Source organism: Lathyrus oleraceus, chromosome 7 (assembly GCF_024323335.1).
Source record: "Lathyrus oleraceus cultivar Zhongwan6 chromosome 7, CAAS_Psat_ZW6_1.0, whole genome shotgun sequence".
NCBI lineage: Eukaryota > Viridiplantae > Streptophyta > Magnoliopsida > Fabales > Fabaceae > Lathyrus > Lathyrus oleraceus.
The window spans coordinates 449,260,749-449,268,114 of NC_066585.1; the positions used below are offsets into that span (position 1 = coordinate 449,260,749).

The 7,366-nt window shown below is 39.7% G+C and overlaps 1 non-coding gene across 1 annotated transcript; it reads right to left on the minus strand.

Annotated features, from left to right (window-relative positions):
* Positions 1-1,101: 1,101 nt before the first annotated feature.
* On the minus strand, positions 1,102-1,208 carry LOC127109390 (small nucleolar RNA R71). Its single transcript, XR_007796690.1, has one exon. It is a non-coding gene; the product is annotated as a small nucleolar RNA R71 (small nucleolar RNA).
* Positions 1,209-7,366: the final 6,158 nt, after the last annotated feature.

A 7,366-nucleotide genomic window follows, 5' to 3' on the forward strand; every position in this document is an offset into this window, starting at 1 on the left:
CTAAGTCAATAGAGCGAGAGTTTGAGATAAGGGTGTTTAAACGATTAGTGTTTTCTTAAAAAGAGTTTCTACGGATTCTATTGTTTTCAAAAAGTGGTTTTTGACTTAACTAATAAGTGACAGCTACGTTAATATAAAATCATAGTTTATTCAACAGAGCGAGAGTTTGAGATAAGACTTTTAATCAATAGTGTCAACTGAAAAGATTTATTTTAAAACCAAGAAACCAACGAAGAATTGATTCCCTAATTACGCCAAACTACATACCGATATCCGTTTAGTTGATATTTAATTTAGATCCTATTTTTAGTTTTAACTTTTCCCCAAACAATCAAAGTATTACCCGCCTTAGCTTTACGAAGTAACCTTAGAAAACGGTACATCGATTCATAAGTCCTTGTGGGATCGATATCTTTTAAAACTACGCGATAGAACTGTGCACTTGCAGTTTGTACCCCAAATTCGACTCATAAAGTCATGATCAAGTTTTTGGCACCGTTGCCGGGGACTTTTGTTTAGTCGATATCGTAACTCTTCTGTTACGCTGTAGAGACTAAGGCTTTTCTTTTCTTTTCTTTCTTTCGTTGATTTGTATGCCACACACTCGCTCACAAGGCGAGCCGTTCTACTTACGACGAATTCGGGAATATCGTGCTGCAAACAATCTCCCTCCTGTCGAACTTCCTGATCTCAAAAAATCTTCTTCCTTCGCTGATACCCGAGATGGCAGAACCAGCTCGTGCTCTTCGAGATTACGCCGCTCCATCGCAAGATGAGCCGCATTCGAGTATTGCTCCACCCGCAATCGAAGCAAACAACTTTGAACTTAAACCTTCACTGTTGCAAGCAGTGCAACAAAACCGATTCTCTGGAAATCCTACCGAGGATCCAAACCTTCATTTATCCGTATTTGTCCAATACGCTGATACTGTTAAAGCTAACGGTGTCACTTCAGAGGCAATTCGACTTCGTCTTTTTCCTTTCTCGTTAAGAGATAGCGCTAGATGATGGCTTCAATCTCTTCCTTCCAACTTAGTCACCACATGGAACGAGTTGAAGAAAGTTTCTCTTGCCCGATATTTTCCGCCGAGCAAAACAGCTATGTTAAGAGCCCAGATAAATGGATTTAAACAGAAAGATAACAAGTCTCTCTTCGAAGCATGGGAAAGATACAAAGACATGATGAGACTTTGTTCACACCATGGTTTAGAAGACTGGTTAGTAATTCATACCTTCTATAATGGTCTCCTATACAACACGAGGTTAACAATAGACGCCGCCGCGGGTGGGGCACTAATGAACAAACCTTATGCTGATGCTTACCAACTTATCGAAAGCATGGCTCAAAACCACTATCAGTGGGGAAGCGAACGAACGATGGTAGAAAAAACTCAAACTCAAACTGGCATGTACGAGATAAGTAACCTTGATCATGTTAATGCAAAAGTGGATGCTCTGGTCCAGAAAATTGAAAGTTTAAATGTATCACCTCAAACCACCGTGGTTTCCATAACTCAGAATTGCGAAGTCTGTGGAATCCAAGGTCACACTCCTGCGGATTGTCAACTCCTAACAGGAATCCAAGCGGAGCAAGTGAACTATGCTCAAGGAAGCCCCTACTCGCATACCTATAACTCAAATTGGAAGAATCATCCCAATTTTTCATATAAGAGTAATAACGCTTTATACGCACCTGGACAATCCCCAAATCAAGCCCCAGCTATACCTCCGGGATATTAGAAGCCGATCCCATCTACACCCAACAATAACGCCCCTAGGAAATCCAACTTGGAAATCATGATGGAAAACTTTATAGCCTCTCAACAGCAAACCAATAAAGATTTCTTAAACCAGAATGTACACACTGGCGAACAAATTAAACAACTAGCAAGTAAAGTAGATGCCCTGGCTACCCATAACAAAATGCTGGAAACGCAAATATCACAAGTAGCTCAACAACAAGCGCCTACTGCTGCCCCAACTGGTACATTTCCTGGCCAACCCCAACCTAATCCGAGAAGCCACGCTCATGCAATCATACTAAGAAGTGGAACGAAAGTGGAAGGACTGTCTGACCCAAGGATAGAAAACAAAAACTCTAAAAAGTCAACTGAGGAGGAAAGTGAACCTAAGAAAAAGGAAGAGAGTAATAAAGAAACCATAGAAAAAAAGGAACCTTATGTACCTCCACGACCTTATAAACCACCTATCCCTTACCCTTAAAGGCTTATTAAAACCAAAGATGCGGGCCAATTTAAAAAATTTGTTGACCTACTAAAACAATTAAACGTCACAATTCCGTTTACAGAAGCTATTACGCAGATGCCCTCATATGCCAAGTTCTTAAAAGAAATTCTTTCTAATAAAAGGAAACTTGAAGATAGCGAAACCGTTACACTCACCGGTGAATGTAGCGCTATAATCCAGAATATGCCTCCTAAACTTAAAGACCCAGGTAGTTTCTCTATACCCTGTTACATAGGAAAATTTGTCATTGACAAAGCCTTATGCGATTTAGGAGCCGGTATTAGTGTTATGCCTTTATCCATATGCAAGAAACTGGAAATGGGAGAATTAAGACCAACTAAAATGTCTGTGCAACTAGCAGATCGTTCCGTTAGATATCCTGTAGGAATTCTTGAAAACGTTCTAGTGCGCATAGGTCAATTCTACATTCCAACTGATTTTATAATTATGGACATTAGAGAAGATGAAGTTACACCCATTATACTGGGAAGACCGTTCTTAGCAACTGCCGGTGCGATCATAGACGTAAAACGAGGACGACTCACTTTCGAAGTAGGAGAAGAGAAAATTGAGTTCATTATTTCCCAATTTTTGAAAGCACCTGCAATAGAAGATACATGTTACTTCATGGATATCATCGATGAATGCATAAAAGAAACAAAGTTAGAAAAAGGCAAATCATCTGACTATCTTGTGGAAGATAAACTTAACCAATGTTTAGCAATAACACCGGACTCTACGCAATGCCTTAAGAAACCAACCCTAGACCTGAAAACACTTCCCAAAAATCTGAGATATGAATTCCTAGACTTAGAGCTTGAACGACCAGTGATAGTTAATGTTGACCTAGGAAGACTCGAAACAGAAAAACTCATGCATATCTTAAGAAAATATCCAACCGCACTAGGATACAACATCACCGATCTTAAAGGAATAAGTCCCTCTATTTGTATGCACCGCATCATGCTAGAAGAAGACTGTAAAACTTCTAGGGAACACCAGAGGAGACTAAACCCGATCCTGAGTGAGGTAGTGAAGAAGGAAATAACCAAGTTATTAGAGGCAGGTATCATATATCCTATATCTGATAGCAAATGGGTTAGTCCTGTATACGTAGTACCAAAGAAAGGAGGTGTAACAGTCATTGAAAATGAAAAAGGAGAAATTATAACCAAACGAATCGAATCGGGATGGAGAATGTGCATTGACTATAGGAAACTAAACAAAGCAACCCGAAAAGATCATTTCCCTTTACCATTCATTGACCAGATGTTAGAACGATTAGCAAAACATTCGCATTTCTGCTATCTAGACGGTTACTCAGGCTTCTTTCAAATACCAATTCACCCTGATGACCAAGAAAAGACAACGTTCACGTGTCCTTTTGGTACCTTCGCTTATATACGAATGCCGTTTGGCTTGTGTAATGCTCCCGCAACCTTCCAAAGGTGCATGATGGCAATACTCGCCGATTTTCTAGAAAACATCATGGAAGTATTTATGGATGACTTTTCCGTATGCGGACAAAGCTTTGAAGAATGCCTTGAAAACCTAGAAAGAGTTCTAGAGGGATGTGTAAAAGTAAACCTAGTACTTAATTGGGAAAAATGCCACTTTATGGTACAAGAAGGAATTGTTTTAGGACACATCATCTCGAACAGAGGAATTGAAGCAGACAAAGCCAAAATAGAGGTAATCGAAAACCTTCAACCCCCGAAAACTGTAAGAGAAGTACGAAGCTTCTTAGGACATGCCGGTTTTTACCGACGATTCATTAAAGACTTCTCTAAAATAACTAAACCTTTAACCGGGCTATTGATGAAGGATACTGAATTCATATTCGACAATAACTGTTTAGAAGCATTTCAAACGCTTAAACAAGCATTGATCTCCGCGCCCATAATGCAGACACCAGATTGGAACGAACCATTCGAAATAATGTATGATGCCAATGATTACGCTGTAGGCGCTGTTTTAGGACAACGAAAAGATAAAAAGCTTCACGTTATATATTACGCAAATAGAACTCTAGATGAAGCACAAATGAATTACGCCACAACCGAGAAAGAACTTCTAGCAGTAGTGTTTGCACTAGATAAATTTCGTTCTTACTTGGTCGGAGCCAAAATAATCATCTACACTGACCACGCTGCTATCAAATACCTCTTAACAAAAAAGGATGCTAAACCTAGACTCCTAAGGTGGATCCTGTTGCTACAAGAGTTCGATTTGGAAATCAAAGATAAGAAAGGAACTGAAAACGTAGTAGCAGATCACCTCTCTAGACTTGAGAACCTTGAACCAGAAAGAACATCAATTAACGATGATTTCTCGTACGATAAGCTTATAGCTACTTTGGAAGAAAATAACGCTGATAAACAGGTAGAAACCACCTTAGCTATATCTGTTACACCGTGGTACGCTGACCTCGTCAATTATTTAGCTGCCGGAATAATTCCACCTACTTTATCCTACCAGCAGAAGAAACGATTCTTCTATGACATAAAACACTATTACTGGGATGACCCCTTACTTTTTAAAAGAGGCCCCGATGGTATTTTCCATCGGTGCATACCCGAAGAAGAGGTAGAAAATATAATCCAACACTGTCACTCCGCTCCTTATGGTGGACATGCAAGTACATCCAAGACCTACTCTAAACTCCTACAAGCCGGTTTTTATTGGCCAAATATATGGAAGGATGTACATGCAGCTATTAAGAAATGTGACAGATGTCAACGCACAGGAAACATATCTAGACGTGACGAGATGCCACAAAAGGGCGTTTTGGAAGTAGAGATTTTCGACGTGTGGGGAATAGACTTCATGGGACCTTTTCCATCCTCTTTCGGTAACAAATACATACTCGTGGCAGTTGACTACGTATCAAAATGGATTGAAGCCATAGCTTCTCCAACAAACGACACAGGAGTAGTAACTAGACTCTTTAAGAATATAATATTTCCAAGGTTTGGTGTCCCAAGAATAGTAGTCAGTGATGGTGGATCGCATTTCATATCCAAGGTACTCGAAAAACTACTGCTTAAGTATGGCGTAAGACATAGAGTAGCGACACCTTACCACCCTCAAACCAGTGGGCAAGTGGAAGTGTCTAATAGAGAAATCAAACAGATACTAGAGAAAACAGTCGCCACTACAAGGAAAGACTGGTCATTGAAATTACCAGAAGCTTTATGGGCTTACCGAACTGCTTACAAAACTCCCATAGGGACAACCCCATTTAAGCTCATTTATGGAAAATCCTGTCATCTCCCGGTAGAATTAGAACATAAAGCCTATTGGGCTATTAAAAATTTAAATTTAAACTATAAAGCCGCCGGTGAAAAGAGAATCCTTGATATAAGCGAATTAGAGGAACTCAGAAGAGACGCTTACGAAAATGCCAGAATCTACAAAGAAAGAACAAAACAATGGCATGACAAGCGCATATCAAGGAAAATCTTCAAACAAGGCGATACAGTTCTTCTATTTAACTCTAGGCTAAAGTTGTTTCCGGGAAAACTACGATCTAGATGGTCAGGTCCTTTTCAAATCACCAATGTTTTTCCCAGTGGAGCAGTAGAAATTAAAAGCAAATCTATGGAACCATTTACCGTAAACGGGCAACGTCTAAAACATTATCACTATGCAGAAAACAATGAAGATTCGCAAGTCTTGCACTTAGACGAAATGCCTCCAGAACTTATATATTATAATTGATAGTTTTTATGTCGAGCTTGCGACATTAAACAAAGCGCTTAGTGGGAGACAACCCACAAATATTTATATATTTTTTTATTTCTTCCTTAATTATTCTTTTAAATTTTGTTTAGTATTCATTCTTAATTTATTTTTATTTATTAAAAACTTTTCGCTTCTTCTTTCAGCATTTGGCCAAATCCTGACTAAAACTCTTGTTTTTCTTTTCTCTAGCTAACACTAACCTGATGGGACAAATTGATCGTATGGGTATCAAATTCAGAGGGCAAGCTCAGAAACAAAAGTTTGAGGAACTAGCCACGAGAGAGATGCTACCTAGTCTGTATGTTGATGACTGGGCAATGACTGCCCTTGGACTAAGAGAAAGTGTCCTGTATTTGCTGAGTCAGATAGGGTGGGAAACCTCTCCTATCCGTAGACATTTCGTCACTTACCGGAGACTAACACTAGAATTCCTTAGCTCCCTGATCTATCTACCCAGCCATGGGAAAGGAATAAGCAGAGGTTTCATCCAGTTCAGAATGTTTAACATGGAGTACCAATTTAATATTCAAGACTTTACCAACCTTTTAGGTTTCCCTACCTCCTTTGACACATTCACAGTGAGCCAAGAAGAACTTTTTGAATATAGAGAACTTGAACACTTTTGGGGTAACTTGACTGGAAATGACGATCCCGAGGAACATGAGTTTCTCTCTGGAAACATACATAACCCGGCCTTTCGTTATTTCCATAAAGATCCTGACCCACACCTTATTTGGGAAGAAGCCAAACAGTACTACAGTTTCACGTGATGAACTCTTCATCATATTTTGTGCTTCCCAGAACCGTCCAGTAAACGGTGCCACTTTTATGTTGGCAAATTTAGACCACCTTATCCAAGATGAACGAGCACCAATTCGAATAGGCGGTTTGATAACCATGATTGGTAATGCTATCGGATTACGTCAGCATATGCTTGACTTAAGACCTTTTTGTCGCATTACTATTATGAGTATACCCTTCCTCTTCAACACTATGTTTATAGCAAACCTAGGGTCTGACGAGTTTGACCTTATAATTAATAACCAAGTTCTTTGCCTATTCACCATGCCCAATCCTAGGACTAGTGTCCATAACCGCAATAACTGGCTCTACAATCTGAACGAAACCCCCTCTCCTGCTAGATCCACTGAATTCATCCAGGACTATGAGATTTGTGATGACCAAATTCCTTATACTGAATCTGACCCTCAGACACCATCTGGTTATTATGATATTGATCCTCCTCCTCAACCTGTTCAGACCGAAGAATCGGCGATACCCGACCTTAGACATCATATGCCCGGAACTGATTATAACACTGCCATTGAAGCTTTGATGTCAGAACAAGACGCCCTCAGAGAAGAGTTCGCTAACA